Source organism: Canis aureus, chromosome 9 (assembly GCF_053574225.1).
Source record: "Canis aureus isolate CA01 chromosome 9, VMU_Caureus_v.1.0, whole genome shotgun sequence".
Taxonomy (NCBI): Eukaryota; Metazoa; Chordata; class Mammalia; order Carnivora; family Canidae; genus Canis; species Canis aureus.
In genome coordinates this window covers 21,262,719-21,280,150 of record NC_135619.1, presented here as the reverse complement: position 1 = coordinate 21,280,150, position 17,432 = coordinate 21,262,719, and positions in this window count along the sequence as shown.

Here is a 17,432-nt window from a genome sequence, read left to right as displayed (position 1 = left end):
GGCCACAAAAAAGCAAGACTGAAATGTGGAAAGGTCTAGAACTTGGAGGAATGCATGTAATGGGACAATGTATCCCCTAGGTTCATGCCTTGGAATGGTGGAAGAAAAAAAAAGAAGAAGAAAAGAAAAGTAATAGGAGATATTCAAAGAGCTAAAGAAAGGGAGCCCACCCAGTTTGGCATGATTTCCTCTTTTCATCACAGCATCTTCTGTTCCTAGCCGAGCAACTTTGCAAATTTTCAATTAAAACTCTCTGAACTAGAATAGAACTATGCCCAAACATTACCTGCCCCATGAAATCCCTACCTTCTGGCAGATTGCTGTACTACTCAGGTTCTCAAGGTACTACTGCTCTCCAGGGTTTCCAAAATCAGATTTTTGTCATTCTTACACTATATTTTATACTTACTGAAACTGATGATGTGTTTCTTTACTGAAAGTAGAGAATATTATTTTCTGAAGAAGAAAACCAATTAACTCTAAGAATTAACAAGAAAATTAATACCTAAATGACCTTGAATCTTATAAATAAGTGTCTTTTTAAATAAAAGAAACAGTTTTTTCTCAGGTCCCTGAAATTTCAGTCTAGTATAGGTTTTTATGGTCAATTTATAAAGCTACTAAAATAGAATTTACCGAGAAAGCAATAGAACACAAACTCAATTAAGGTAACACAGTCATCTCCCTTAGTATGTAAAGCAAGTACATCAAAAGGCAACTCTACAGCAAGATATAGGAGAAAGGTCATATCTTCTGAAAGCTAAATTAAGATAAATTTCAAAAGCTCTTTCCTTAACACCTTGCTAAGGAAAATTGCATTTCTTTCTACTATATTTACTAAAGTTGCTGTGCTTCCTGCCTTTAATGACCAACCTCTTTGACCAGGCTCTGCTGAAATCTCATAAAGATGAACTTCAATTACAAGCACAGCACAGTGCCAAGGTTACATAAGCTTACTGCAAACAGCTGTTCAGGGTCCAATGTTTAGATGAGGAAGCCACCTCTCTACTTAGTTCTGTTTCAGAACTACCCTTGAATGAATGGAGCAAGGGATATTATTTTTTTAACATTTTTCTTTTCATCATCTATATATATTTTTACAATGCATACAGAAAGAAGATCAAAAGAGCCGAGGCTTCTTCTAGTCTGTTTGAATTACCCTGAGTACATTGAATGACCTTGACTAACTGATTTTTAATGTTTCTGCTGGCTTAGCACAAAATAGGTGCTTTCTCTCTATAGAATCAGTCCCGTAGCACCTGAGGAAAAGTGAATGGGTGTGCTGGCAGGTATTTTTTTAGTTAAAAATTTAACAAGATTCATCAGTTTTCTTTCTTTCTTTCTTTTTTTTTTTTTTTTTTTTTGATTCATCAGTTTTCAAGCATCATATGTGCAGTGCAAGATTAAGGTAGATATTATAGAAGTAATGATGCCAAAAAGCCTTATACTTAAAAAACAAGCAAGCAAACACCTGAGCCACTAATTGATATACCTCGAGATTGTCAAATACTTGCTATCAGTTTAAATATGCTGGGGTATTCAAATATCACTTGCCTGTTGCTGACCTGATATTTCAAACTTAATCTCCCTTATCACTATGGCTCTATGCCATCAGTCCCTGGAATGCAGATCTTCTTATGCCAAACTTTTACATTAATTTCTTCACATTGTGGTTTTTAAAGCCATTCAAGTAAAAAAAATAAATAAATAACACCATAAAGCTATCACCAATGAAAGAGTAGTAACAAATATACTTGACCTGTGAACTGCACAGGTTCCCCCTTACAGGCAGATATTTTACAGTACTGTAAATGTATTTTTTCTTCCTTATTATTTTTTTTAAGTAGGCTTCATGTCCAGAGCTTGAACTCATGACTCTAATATCAGGGCCTGAGCTGAGAACAAGAGTTGGATGTTTAACCAACTGAGCCACCCAGGTACCCCTTCCTTATGATTTTCTTAATAGCATGTTCTTTTCTCTAGCTTCCTTTATTTTTTTTCTAGCTTCCTTTATTATAAGGATACAATATATAATACATGTAACATACAAAATATATATTATCAACTGGTTATGTTATTAGGCTTCTGGTCAACCAGTAGGCCATGAGTAGTTACGTTTTTGGGGATTCAAATAGATTTTTGACTGCACAGATGGTCAACACTCTTAACCCCCATATTGTTCAAGGTCAATTTAAACAATGGTTAGGTATTCAAGACACTTAGAATATCCATTTTAAAATGTCCTTAGATACCATTTTGAAATATCCTTTTTATCACAACTAAATTTTCTATTAATCTGTAGCAGATTAGATTTTCAATGGGTCCTGTTGTCACTTTGTCTTCTCATATCAACCCATGTCCCTTCTGGAGCTACTTCCCTTGAACATCACTCTAAACATACAAAAACACAGTTGAGGTGTTTTTAGAAAGTGCTCCTTTACTATTAAAAAAACAAAGACAAAAACAAAACAAAACAAAACAAAACAAAATACCCAGTTTCTCCAAATATATGTATTTTAATAGAGTGTTGACTAAATTGATACATTAGAGTTATGCCATTGTCTGCCAAAATAAAGCTCCATTTTAGTGAATAGATACTGAAAAGTAAAGGGCTGAACTTAGTAGGGAAGAGTGGTTTTGTACCCTTGTCCTTTTAACTTCCCTGCTCTGAAGTATTTGAGAATTTTTTTAGGCTATTGTGAAGTTTAGCTTTGCTTTTAGCTGGAATTTTGGAGATTCTGAAATGGAGAAGGTTGAAGAAACATGTAGGCTCACCATTACTTGATGGTAGAACACAATATTATGGAAACATCATAATGCTCAGCTTATCTTAACTCTTCTATAGTTCCTTCCTGCAATTGGCTTAAAATTGGTACCAGCATTTTCAGTAAAGAGTAGGACTATACACACAGCCAGAAATCAAAGAATTTGCTTTTTACAACTGTCTTCAGAGTAATTTTTGTTACCCAGTAACAAGAGAAATTTCCTTGACTAGTCAGAGAACATGGCCACATATTTATTCTCAGTAATTAAGACTCTAATGATAACATTTATATTTCCAAAGCAATCTTACACTCAAAGCAGATTTATCCAAACTCCAAATTAGATTTCAATAGCTCAAAAGAATATACCCTTTGAATTCACATTTAATCATGAGATTGTATATGTTTAATCAACTTGTAAGCAACAATGAAGTACAGAATAGTACTCCTGGACTCTATAATTTGTACTCTGAAGATCAACTTGACAATAATTACAAAGGTTGACCAACTAGCTTTTGTAAACTTTGTGGGGATAAAGATAATATCTAACAAATCTGGCCTTTAACAAATTGCTAAGCCAAACAGCTAAGAGTTTTATTTTTCCCCCTACAGCAGAAATCATTGTATTCCCATGTTTCTTCAGTGTCTACACAACAAAGTATCTACTGTGGCCTCCTACAAAGTCACATACTGTTTCTATAAGGGCTAAAGATTTTTCAGAGCAGCCCCAGGGAAAGCAATGGTACCATAATCCACTTAATTCTCCTGAAGTCACAACCTAAGAGTCCTCATGTCTTCTTAATTAATGTGTTTACCTCTTTTACTTACTAGCTGGATAAAATATAAATTCCTTACAAAAAAAAAAAAAAAACTAAACTGCAAATCTGAAATATACAATGTCAAGAGTTATTGGTTTCTAAGTATTTAATGTCTTCTAATATGTTGTAAATGTAGACAAGAGAAAAATAGAAAATTAATTACATTTCCATTATACAAGTCTCTGAAATAATATTCAGCATATAAATACAACAAGCATGAGGCAAAATAAATTACTATAAAAGAGAATTAGAATAATATATTTTCTAAGCAAGCCATGGAAGATGTGGAATACTGAAAACAGGTATGTTTTGGACCAGACAGCATGACTAGGCAATTCCATATCTGTGATTTAATGTCAATAGAGATTTTTTAAATTCCATACTTCACTGAGATTTTAAATGTATAAATATATCAACCAAGGAAAGAACCAGAATGCATAACCTCTTATTTAAAAGAAGATGCATTTTGCACAAAGACATTTTATGCTTCCCTAAGAAATATCCATTTAATTCACATTTAAAAATAATGTTTCCTGTATTAAACAGTAAGGCAGTGTTGTAATTAACTATGAGCCCAAAGTAACAAAATAGTATAGAAGGGGTATCTGATGAAAATAACCAGCTTGTCTTCCAAATTCAAGCAAAGGTCTTAACATGAGAGATAATCTCATTTTTCTAAGATCCTTTTGGGGAATGTTAAAAGAAGGTTGAGCCATCCAATGATGACCAAATCAATTCCAATCTAAACATGATAGTCACTAAAGAAAAAAAGAAAATATGAAAGAAACATGCTGAAAGTGCCATTCAAAAGAGAAAGTACATAATTTCATCTTCATTATAAGAATCTCAGATTAGCTCAGAGGAAACATCTTAAGTCTATAAACCTCTAATGATTATGAGAAATAAAGTTTCTTCTCAAAATTTAACAATACATTAACTTGCCTTTTCCAATTTACTTGAACTACCTCATTATTATTCTAATTTTATTTTACTCCAATCATTTGCACTTGATTGGAGAAGTCTTATGGTACAAAGAAAGGAGTAATCATTAGAAATGGAGGAGTTATTCTTAAATTTAGGATTATTAAAGTTTCACAGAAAAAAATACATATTAAAAGTTTTGTCATACCTTTATAGGCCAACTGCATAATGCCTCATATACATTTCATCAAAATATAAGCATTTAATGGTATGTGTCAAAACAAATTTCTTCAGGTTGGAGTTAGTTAAAATCTTCATCAAAACTACAATGATGCCACCATGTGGCAAAAAGTGTGATCTCTTAAAACTTGACATTCTGTGTAGCATGTCTAAAAGCCACATTAAGAAAATTCACAGTTTAAACGCCAGATTTAATGAGTAATATTCTGTTATTTCTAAGAGTTTGCTGTGTACTTTTGGCTCATTTATGACTTCTTCATTCTTAAGTCTTTTCTGAATTCATTTACAATGTGTCTTCTGATTCATTCAACATTTATTGAACACTCTACTCTAGAAACAGAAATTCATAGGACAAACAGTGTCTCTGCCTTCACTGTGCTTACAGACTCACAACATTTTCACCAAATTTGCTGATGTATAACTCAATTTAAAAATATATTTAAAAATAAATAAATAAATAAATAAATAAATAAATAAATAATATATTTTTAAAGCTATAAAATCCAGTTCTGTGAAAGATTAATGTATCAAAATCATCTTTGCACTCAGTTCCAACATTCATATATATGAGAAAGCGCTTCTAATTGTAACCTGCAGCCTCCTGGACAAGTGCATAGCAGTTCTTTAGTCAATACTAAAGAAACACTCTGTCTTTTTTTGTGTTACGATTAGGCAATTAAAGATGCACTGAATAATGTGCTTTTTAAAAATGGTCTGTTGCCACCTAAATGATATTTCAAAGTGGTATCGATTTCAGGAGAGTAGCAAAAATAGGTCATTTTAGCAAAGGAAATTCTACCATAAGTGGATCTCAATGAACAGGCACCTATTATCCTACATATCAAAGTAACCAATTTGGACACTCAATGAATCTTTTTCATTAAAGTGATTCAAAACTCTACTATTATTAGAGTGGCATTATAGGAAACTCTAAATACCACCATCAATCAAACAAAGTTCAGTAAAATGGCAGCAAGAAAACAGAATCAAAGGATCAAGCCACAACAGATTCACCTTGAAACTCATGACCTTGAGACACATGGGTGGAATCTTCCTAGCCAAACAATTCTTGAAAACCTTTTTCAAGATAATTCAATTTCAAGTTAATACCCCTTCAATAAATGGTTAGAGAAGAAGCCAAAATATCATTACATGATAATCACAAAATTAAATGCTACAACTAAACACAAAGATACTAGGACAAGAAACTTACATTTAATTTTCTAAGTACTCTTAGATTATAGGAAAACTTGTCTTCCATTGGACACAAAGGACCATGTATTTTAGGAGGCTGGGAGGGGATGTTAGAGAAAGAAGAAATCCGTAAACAACTGGGGCTTTACCAAATCTATATACAAGTTATGCAAATAAGAAATATATGTGCATATATATAAAAATATATATATGTATAATCTATTATGCAAATAATGAAGCAATCTCCTTTCTTTTTCACTTTTTTGCATCAGTATTACAACTGTTCTTTCAGTCATCCAGGATTAAAACCAGGGAGTTAGCCCTGATTTCTGCTTCTTTACCATCTAAACCATTTGTTCTGAGTTTGTTTGAATTTACCTTGGAATTGCTTGAGAAGTAGTTTATAAAAGCATAAGCTATGGAGCCACAAAACCCAGGTTCAAATTTTATTCTCACTGCTTTTACCTATGTAACTTGGGTAACTCATTTATGAAATGAGGACAGGAGGGGCGCCTGGGTGGTGAAGTTGGTGAAGGGGCTGACTCTTGATTTCCACTGTGGTTATGATCTCGGGGTTGTGAGACCCAGCCCCATGTGAGGTTCTGCGCTCAGCATGGAGTTTGCTTGAGATTCTTCTTCTCCCCCTCCTACTCATTCTCACATGCTTTCTAAAATAAATAAATCCTTAAAAAAAGAAAGAAAGAAAGAAAGAAAGAAAGAAAGAAAGAAAGAAAGAAGAAAGAAAGAAGAAGGAAAGAAAGAAAGAAAGAAAGAAAGAAAGAAAGAAAGAAAGAAAAGAAAGAAAGAAAGAAAGAAAGAAAGAAAGAAAGAAAGAAAGAAGAAAGAAAGAAGAAGGAAAGAAAGAAAGAAAGAAAGAAAGAAAGAAAGAAAGAAAGAAAAGAAAGAAAGAAAGAAAGAAAGAAAGAAAGAAAGAAAGAAAGAAAGAAAGAAAGAAAAAGAAAAAGAAATGAGGATAAAGGTATTTACCTCATAATATTGTGAGGATTCAATGAGTGAACATGAGAGAAGTGCTCAGAACAATGTTCACCACAAGATAAGATGTATAGAGACACTGGCTCTGATGATTATCCCATAGGTTTCTTGTCCTTAGTCTTAGTCACATCCCCCAGGTCCAGTCTTCATTCACCTCATATTTTTAATTGTTTGCAATTCCTTCTTCTCTAAGCCCAGTATCTTCTTCTTCCATTAGATCCTGAGTGGTAACTGGTGCCAGGTGATTCTAGCTAAATTATTACTTTTTGCCATTTTACTCAAATCTCTTGATGGTATCAAATAGTGCTTAATTTTACAAACTGTCTATCACCTTATTAGTATTTGGTGAAATCCAACTTAGCCTTTCATGCAGTAATTGCAACATGAAGAAAAGTTCAAAGCAGAATCTTCAGAAAACTTTTATCAAACTATATAGACCACTTTCCCCTCCTCTCATAAGGAAATCCCAGGGATAGCACTTCTTGTTCAATTCATATTTTTTTTCTTCTTTTAGAGAGAGAAAGAGCATGTGTGCACATGCAAGAGTGGGCAGGGGGGCAGGGAGGGAGGAAAAGGGAGAGAATTTTAAGCAGGCTCCACATTGAGTGTGGAGCCCAACATGGGGCTAGATCTCACTACCCTGAGATCATAACCTGAGCCAAAATCAAGAGTCAGAAGCTTAAGCAACTGAGCCACCCAGGTACCCCCAAGTTATAATTTTTAATTAATATTTATGTCAAAGTTTTCCTGTGTGTGTTTTCTCTCTCCCCATCAAAGTCTGTAAATTCTTTTGTGGCATAACCATCTGCTTTTGCAACTCTTCCCACAATTAGCTGAGTCCTAAGTAAATAAAAGACCTAGAATTTGTTGAGCATGTAGCAAAATGGAAATTTGAATAATGCTAATAAATATCAAGTTGGAAGTGCAAGGTTAATTTTTTTTATAATCAACTAATTAACGCTCCTTTTCTCCTGGTAGTTTTCTGCTTCTGCTTCCTTACTCTTGTCTTTATGTACAGAGAATTGAAAAACTGCTTGATAGTTTTTCTAGATTTTATTTTCCAGAAAACTTAGATTCTATGAGAATTTAGATGTTTCAGGAATTTGGAATGTAGATATATCTGGAATGCAGAAGAATATTTATTTTGTACAAAACAAACATAGGTGAGACATTCCCAACACTACCAAACTCAAAGGAACATTCCTAGCTCTTGTGAGAGAAAGGGGGTAAAAAGATAAAAAAGATCAAGATGACCATTGGTCCACAACAAGAGCTTTTTGCTGAAATAGCCAAGGGGGACCTCAAGGCTAGACACATGAGAGGAAATGACTGTATGAATCATAGGTGGATGGAACCACTGACACATTCCCAGTGTTCTGTGTTCCAAAATCTGTATAGAAGTCACAGAGATAGTGACTGAAACCAAAGGGCCAAAGTAAGACAGTAATAGTAACTTGGGTAGATACAGGATTTTATGATCAAAGAATGTCTTTCCACAGCCTTGGCACAGCTAATGCCTTTTAGACTCTAATGAGCAAGGAATGAAAATCTGGAGTAGGAGATCTTCTATCCTTGTAGAAAAGACTGTGGTTAGATTTCAGGGTTTTTTTTTTTTTTTAATGAAATTATATTTCTTCCACCTCTGAATTTTGGAGCTGAAATTCAATCCTACTCCATAAGATTTATAGGTGTGGTTCTGAACAAGTTTATGTTCTATCATTATTTATAATGACATTATGTAAATGATAAGCAACATCTCATTTGATTCCCCAGAAAACTATGAAGAAATTGTCATTTTGCCATTTTACAAATGAAGGAACAGTGTCGAGAAATTAAGTAACATACCCATCATTATTTACAAATGGCAGAGCTTGAATTCAAACCTGTTTTACTTCAAAATCTAAGCTCTTCACCATCATCCCTCCATACATCAGATTCCATTATCAGTTATTGATAAAAATTTCCTGATTGTTCACTTATCCACATACACTAGTTCTTACCCTTTATGCATAGTCTCCTTTTATGGGACTACCAAGAATGTTATTAGTGAATTTGTGCCTGGGAGATAGAATTTTCTGGTGTAAAGCTATAGTCAAAAAGGTATAATTCTAAACACCCATGTAAGTGTGTTCCAAAGAATTTTATATAAATAGCAGGCTTCAATTGGCTCCTTAGGTTGATACAATTCTAAAACACTATTAAAAAATAATGTTTTAAATTACTAAAGACAAAAATCATTTTATATAGAACTGTGCACTAAAAAACTATCATATAATTTACCCTTTATGATAATGTCATGGGGAGGGGTATTATCCACAGCTTGTATGGATACCAGGGAATGAGGTTCAGATGAAGATCAGAAAAGATAAACAAAACCTATATTAGTACTATATTTCAGCAGAATTTTAAAATAGCTATAATTAATACAGGTACTTAGTATCTAAGTAACAAGTATTTTAGTATGGTGAGTGGAAAAAATGTATCAAGCATGGGTCCGCTGAATGCTTCTTTTCCAATGCTTCAAAAAAGTAAAATAGACCTAGAACATTTGGACGTTATTAAATCATAAAAGTTACTTAGCAAATCCTAAAGAGTTGGTTTTAGTCTCACTTTTGCATATTCTCAATATTGTTATCACAGAACCTCTTAGTACAGGCCAAACAGGCCAGGGAGTGACATTCCACAATTGAGACTACTTTTACCTTTTCCCACAGGCCAATCGTAATTTTTTAAGGGTTAATTCATAGAAAAAAGAAGGTATGCTACTTTACCTCTCCTTACCTCAGCAAATGACTACCTGAAGTATTCAAGGAGAAGGCATTGTTTTAACTGTAAATCAAATCAAATTAAATCCCTTGTACTCTCAAAGGAGCTTCACAGGATCAGGTCAAATGGCCCAATAATTAATTAGCCCCTCCTTCATGAGGCTGGAATTTCCAAGTATAATATCCTTAAATTTTAATTCATTTTCTTCTAAAATACTGTCTATGATGGGTACCTTATTGCCCTTTCACAGATGCAAAAATTACCATTCTTCATGTTGTAACAAGAATCATCTTACCCTAACTTTCAGGTACAGTGAGTATTTAGAAAACATCCACGGTACCTCACACAGAGAAGATTCTCAATAAATATTTATCAGTGAAAAGAACAGTGATTGGCCCTTTTCTCTCCTCCAGAGCCACAGAATAAACTTACTGTTTTACATAATAATCCTCTAAGTAATTGAGGAACTCACTATAAATCTTTACCTCCTCTTTCAAGTCTGGTTAGATTTCATTGGGAAATGACCCTCAGCACTTCAAAGATAAAAATGGCTAAAATTAACAATACAGGAAACAACAAATGTTGGCAAGGATGCAGAGAAAGGGGAACACTCTTACACTGTTGGTGGGAAAGCAAACTAGTACAGCCACTCTGGAAAACAGTATGGAGGTTCCTCAAGAAGTTAAAAATAGAGCTACCCTATGACCCAGCAATTGCACTACTGGGTGTTTACCCCAAAGATACAAATGTAGTGATCCAAAGGGGTACCAATGTTCACAGTAGCAATGTCCACAATAGCTAAACTGTGGAAGGAACTGAAATGTCCATCGACAGATGAATGGATAAAGAGGATGTGTTATATGTATACAATGGAATATTACTCAGCCATCAGGATGAATATCTACCATTTACTTCAACAAGAATGGAACAGAGGGTATTATGCTGACCAAAATAAACCAATCAGAGAAACACAATTACCATATGGTTTCTTATGTGGAACATAAGTGGAAGGGATATAGTATTATGCTGCACATACAATCTATAAATAAGATTATAAGATGCATACATTATCTAATTTATCTAAATTAAGTATTAATCTCAGTGTTGACAAAAATTTTTTTTAATGACTAAAAGTCAGATTCCAAATTATGGTAACTTCTAACCTTATAGTATCTTTAATTGATAATGAATATATCAAATCAGATCATTTTTCAAACTAAAAGCAAAACTTAGAATTAAGATATTGATTTTATAAATAAAAGCAGGGCCCACAGAAGCTCACTGACAGCAAGTATTATAAATACTTAGTAACAAAACTGGAACTTAAGTTCAAGTCTCCTGACCACCTGGCATTAATATTCCTGCTCTGGTATTAAATAATCATTAGAACACAAATATATTTGCAGAATAAAATTTGGTAAATTGGAAATGTGGCATACCAGATGACTAGCTGCAAAAGAAATGACTGACTGAAAACTAAGTTATTTATTCATCCCACTTAATGCCAAAATCATGGAAACAGCAGATAGTATAATGTGGCATTTACAGCAATCATCTCTAAAAAGTCCTCATTTGTCTTACCAGAGTGAGATGAAGCACTTTACACAATTGCACTGTAGGAAGAAAAGAATTTCTCACCTGCAGATTGTAACACAAGGACAGTGATAACAGAGAAGATATTTTGTGAACATCTGTAAGAGGAAAATATTCAGTAGCAGTGCATTAATCAGTATCAATTGGATATGGTGAGCCAGTAATGCATACTTTATTTAACCACTTAACATTTGACTCCAACCACACAGATTCTTACTGTTAAATAAACTTGGAACACTGCACAGCTCATAAATATAATATTCCCTTGCATGTGCAATAGACTGTTTTAAGTTAATACATTTGCAAGCAACAATCCTTTACATTTTGCTATTGCTTGTTACAAGCCAATTCCGTGGCATCCATATTCAGCAGTTAAAAGGGAGAACAAAATATGGGCAATTCTAATATCACTCAAGACAATCAAGCAAATGTCAATGCTTATTTGTAAATGAGAAGAGAGGAAATTTGCTTGAACTTCTGATTGTGTAATTTACAGTTTGAGGTGCAAAGAAGGGGCCATGTTCACATCCCTGGATGCAAGGCTCCAGCACCAAAATAACTATAAACCCCAAGTGTCTCCTTTTTTTACATCCAGGGGTTCCCATGTACCACAGATTTACTACAGTGTGCAAGTGTGTGTGGAGCTGGGGCGTGGGGAAGACAGTTGAATAGTGATGAAGATGTGGGCAAGCCATGGAGAAGTGAGGCAGTCTAGTACACTGCATGTATTTGAGGGGAATGAATGGCTGCTAAATAGAAGTTTGTGTTTTGAGTTACATTTAAAAGATGACTGCTCAACAAAGCACTCTACTACAGAAGTAAAGACAATCAGGTTCCATTCTCTCCCAATCGATGGAAAAGACTCTTAAAATACTTGACCCTTGGGGTAAAAACATAGGATTTCTGGATTAGGCTACCCTATGTGAAATTGCCCCAAGGTAGAGATCAGAACAAGTTACTGTTTCTAGACTGCCTGTTTGGTGAAGAAATTGTACAATGGAACTGAGCCACTGTGGGGTAAAATCATGGAGAAGCAGCAGAGGTTGATCTTTCTCCCAGTGAAGCAGGGGTTGTGGAGAAACAGTACTGCTCTTGCTAATGAAACTAACTCTAAAATCTCTGTGACCCAAAGATTGAGCTCAAGTATCCCATTCTTGCTGCTACAGAGTAACAGCAGTTCTTCAGAGGTGATCACAGTCATTAGCATAGTTTGCCAATATTTCTGCTGCCTTCTTTTTTTTTTTTTTTTAATTTATTTATTCATGATAGTCACACGGAGAGAGAGAGAGGGGCAGAGACACAGGCAGAGGGAGAAGCAGGCTCCAAGCACCGGGAGCCCGATGTGGGATTCAATCCCGAGTCTCCAGGATCACGCCCTGGGCCAAAGGCAGGCGCCAAACCGCTGCGCCACCCAGGGATCCCTTTCTGCTGCCTTCTTGAGTGCATGGCCAAATTGCATTTCCTGGCCCCTTGTAGTTTGGAGGCACTACCTGACTACTTTTGATTAGAGGGTTGGGAGCAGAAAGGACACATATCAGTTCTAGGGAAGCACATTTAATTGCAAGCATTGACACCTTTAGAGCTCTCTTTCTTCCAAGATGATCCTAATGACAGGGAGCATAAAGACATATACGGAGAAAAAGGGTGGGGGGATTATTTTACTGCTTTGAGACAGAGACTGTTTGTTACTTTCATATGGCTTAGCTTTACTTCCTAATGCAGAGAGCATATTTTTCTATAGTGAAGTAAGTTTCCATACTTTAGGATCCCTGCACCCCAGAAGGCTAGTTCTTTCGATTTGCACACTCAGCCACTTCTAGACTCAAGGCAACATTTAGGGCACTGAGTTAGACTAACTTTTTAGCATCCTGCACCTCACACACTTATGGCCCCTACTCTCCTTCATCTCAATTCCAACTCAGAGTCAAGACCACCTCATTAACCTTGTCAGGACTAGGTCCAACCTTTCTCTTGCTCACAATGACATCATTAGGAACACTATTGTGCTCCCTTATGTTGGGACTTGTTTGGAGCCTTACCCCTTCTCAGATCCCTAATAACACATGGAAGAGCCAGTGTCCATGGTCTAAAAAAAAGTCTCTTCCCCTACCCCCAAGGGTAATGTTCCTGATATACATATACTGGCATGACTAAAAGAGATCTCCTCCAAGGAAAGTTTAACCATCTTTGTTTTCTATATACAAGATAGTTTAACCATCTTTGTTTTCTATATACAAGAGCAATTCCTGGGGATTCCCTGGGTGGCTCAGCGGTTTAGCGCCTGCCTTCGGTCCAGGGTATGGTCCTGGAGTCCTGGGATCAGGTCCCACTTCAGGCTCCCTGCATGGAGCCTGCTTCTCCCTCTGCCTGTGTCCCTGCCTCTCTCTCTCTCTCTCTCACTCTCTCTCTCTGTTTCTGTGTCTGTGTCTCTCATGAATAAATAGATAGGATCTTAAAAAAAAAAAAAAAGAGCAGTTCCTTTTGTTCAAGAAGGATAAGTTTAATCTATGATAGAATACCTTACTGCACTTTTGAGTACATTTGACCCTGCCTTTTTTCTGGTTCATTTCCACACACAACTTTCAACCTAATCTTCACTAGACGGCCAATGATATGAAAGTCTTTTGTGTATATATGCATACATGTGCATATGTGTTTTCTGATTCATAGTCTTTCCTACACAATGATACTGTTTGTGGTTCCAAGAACAAAAAAGGTTCTAGAAACTGAATATTTTTGCAACTCAAGAGGTGACAAAAACCTGACATGAACTGATATAAGGCTATTTACTGTCTTTAGCTCTGTGTGAATATTCATGATCACTGCAGATATTGTAATTAATCTAGTTACAGACACCACTGGGAACATTATGCAATATACAGTTATAAACTACATTACCATTCAGAAATCTGAAATATACCTGGTCCTGACAGTTCCACATAATAGATTGTGGACCTGTATTTCCTGTGCCAGCTCTCAGCCTTTAGGCCACTTTCATGTCAATAGCAGCTCTCTACTAGAGACCCCTATTAAATCTGACTACATTTGCATAGACACACTCTATAACTTTGACCTTTAAAATTCCAGAGGATAATTAACCTACTCTTTCTGGGCCCTGATAGATCCATTCCATGATCAGAAGGGTTCAGATGGTATGGGATGGTAGCCAGAATGATGGCCCCCAGTGATGTCCCCATTCTAATACCTAGAACCTGCAAATATGTACCCTCAATGGCAAAAGAGACTTTAAATATGTGATTAAGTAAAGGATTCTAAAAGATTATCCTGCTTCATCCATTGGGTCCAATGTAATAACAAAGGTCCTTATGAGAAGCAGCCAAGAGTCAGAGAATGAGATCTGATGGTAAAAGCAGAGGTCAGGGAATGCCTGAGAAAGAGAACTATTTAAAGATGCTACACTGCCGGCTTTAAACATGTGGAAGAACCCACAAGCCAAGGAATGTAGGCAGCCTCTGAAAACCGGAAAAGGCAAGAAAATACATCTTCTCCTAGAACCCTCAGAAGGAATGCAGACTGGTAGACATCTTCATTTTAACCCAGTAATTCCAATTTCAGACTACTGACCTCCAGAACTCTAAGAGGATAAATTATGTTGTTTTAGGCCACTAAGTTTATATATTTATTATAGCAGCAATAGAAAAATAATACAGTGGAAAGGCAGTTAGGATAGAAATACTAACATTAACCACCAATCTGCAGCCAGCCTAAGTCAGTGACAGACTTTTCCCTTACACCATGAAAAAAAATATTTCTCCCCAAAACTTGGATTCCCTTTTCTGGATTTGAAGGGTTAGAAAAGCAATATACTACAAAGGAGGGGCTGGGTGACTCAATCAGTTAAGTGTTTTGCTGCTGATTTCAGCTCAGGTCATGATCTCAGAGTTGTGAGATCAAGCCCCAAGTCAAGTTCTGTGCTAACCATGGAGCCTGCTTAAGATTCTCTTTCTCCCTCTCCTTCTGTGCCTCCCCTCCAGTTCTCTCAAAAATAAATAAACAAACAAATAAATAAGAAATTAAAATAATAAATATATATCACAAAGTATATGTGATATTTTCCTTCATCATTTATGTATATTCTTTGATTGTCACACGGAAAAAAAAAAACGAACTATTGAAAAACTTTAAAATAAATGTTTGTAAGGAAAAAAGTACTTGAAATTTTACTGTTTAATCATATATCAAGGAGAATTATATTAGAACATGAAACCATAAATATGTTATAGGAAATACAAAATAAAGATACTTTAAAAGCATCTTCTAATAATTAAGTGGTATAGAGTTGTCTTATGTAATATTTTCCTGAGTACAAAAATAAAAACACAGTTTGTTCCTTTTGCTTTAAACTCTTGCCTAATCTGAGGATCTTAGTATTTAAACAGTATAATTTACCTAATAATAGTTTCAGCCAGGAGGTTAAAGGTATCAAAATTATATGAGCATTCACGTGTGTCTCACTGTGCCAGAACCACTGCTTTGTTTCAACTCCCAGTTTCTAAAAATATATGCTAAAGGAAAAAGCTGACTTCTCAGAATTATAATGGTTGGTAAGAAACCATTTTCCCAGAATTAAAAAGTAGTTTTATTTTTTTCAATCACACATAGATTTTAAACAATTGTCTTTAAAAATTATACAAGGGGAGAATAATTTTGTCAGTATAATTCACTTTAATCCTCCACCTTTCCTTTCTTTCACAACTCAGTTTATAATTGGTGATTAGAGGGGAACTGTCTTCTTTATTAAAAAATAAAATAGAACCCCCATGCCTAGGGAGCAAAAGCAATGAGATGCACAGGGCACACATTTTACCTGTCCCTTGGTATTCCTTCTGTGGTTTTCTTTCAGCACTGACAAACCCAGCTGATGCCTCAAAGAGATGCTTTATGAGATGCTATCTTAGTTTCTAGGGCTGCTATAACAAAGTGCCACAGAATGGGTGGCTTAAACACAAGAAATTTCTCAGTTCTGGAGGTTAGAAGTACAAGAGCAAGGTGTCAGCAAATAGGGTTTCCTCTGAGATTTCTTTCCTTGGCTTGCAAATGGCTTCTGGTACTCTGTGTCTTCACATGGTCTTTCCTCTGTTTGCACACATTCTTGAGTACTTGGTGTCTTGTGGGTCCAAATTTCCTCTTCTTAGAAGGACACTAGTTGGATTAATTAGGTCCCACTCTAATGGCCTCATTTTAACTCTGTTCCCTTTGTATAGGACCCATTTCCAAGTCACACTCTGAGATGTTAGGAATTAGGGCTTTGACACAGGAATTTGGAGAGGAGGCATACACTTCAGTACCTAATAGATGCTGAGGTGGAAAGGGGAGGAAATAACGAAAAAAGTTCAGAAAAATTTAAGTTATGGTCATCGTTGAATTCTGCTTTAGCTACCTCACTCTTAAAACTTTGTGCATTTCATACTTCTGATCCAAAGAAAAGAGAACATCCAGATCTTTGTCTCGGTGGGCTAGTTCAGAACCACAGCTCCATACATTTCCTACTTCCCAGATCCCAGGCTGCCTCGTGTGGAGGATACTTCTAGGACACAGTAGCCTCTTTGGCTGTGGTGATGCCTCATTGGTCCAAGAGTCTAACTCTGATGCTGTCCTATTCTTTTTTAAGCTTTTTGTCTGAAGGACAAGCCTCTCTCCTAAGTGAACAGCAGGGAGCCTTATGAGGGCCTTATCTCAGGGAAGGGCTAAACCCAGTCTGTGGAGGGATGGGTCAAATCAAAATCCCAGATTTTATGAAAAAAAATCCCTTAATCATACAATAAAACTATATATATATCAAAGGAACTATACAAGTACAGATAAGAATAAGAGCAAGGTAGGAGTTTGATTATCACAACAAAAATTCAACATGTAGCCAGTGCGACATTATATTTGTTTTATTTTCAAATATTATTTCATATCATAAGTAAATGATGTAAAAACTAAAATTGAAAATATCATGTGATTTAGTTACGGTATTTCTTTACAACATCAAAATAACCAAAACACCAATATCAAACAAGGTCTTTTGATTTTCTTTTCTCTTTTGCCCATTCCCAAGAAAAAAATATATTTAATCCCAAAGATTTTCCTAAAGCATCAAGTATAAAATGATAAATATAGTAAGCAAATTTCCATAGGC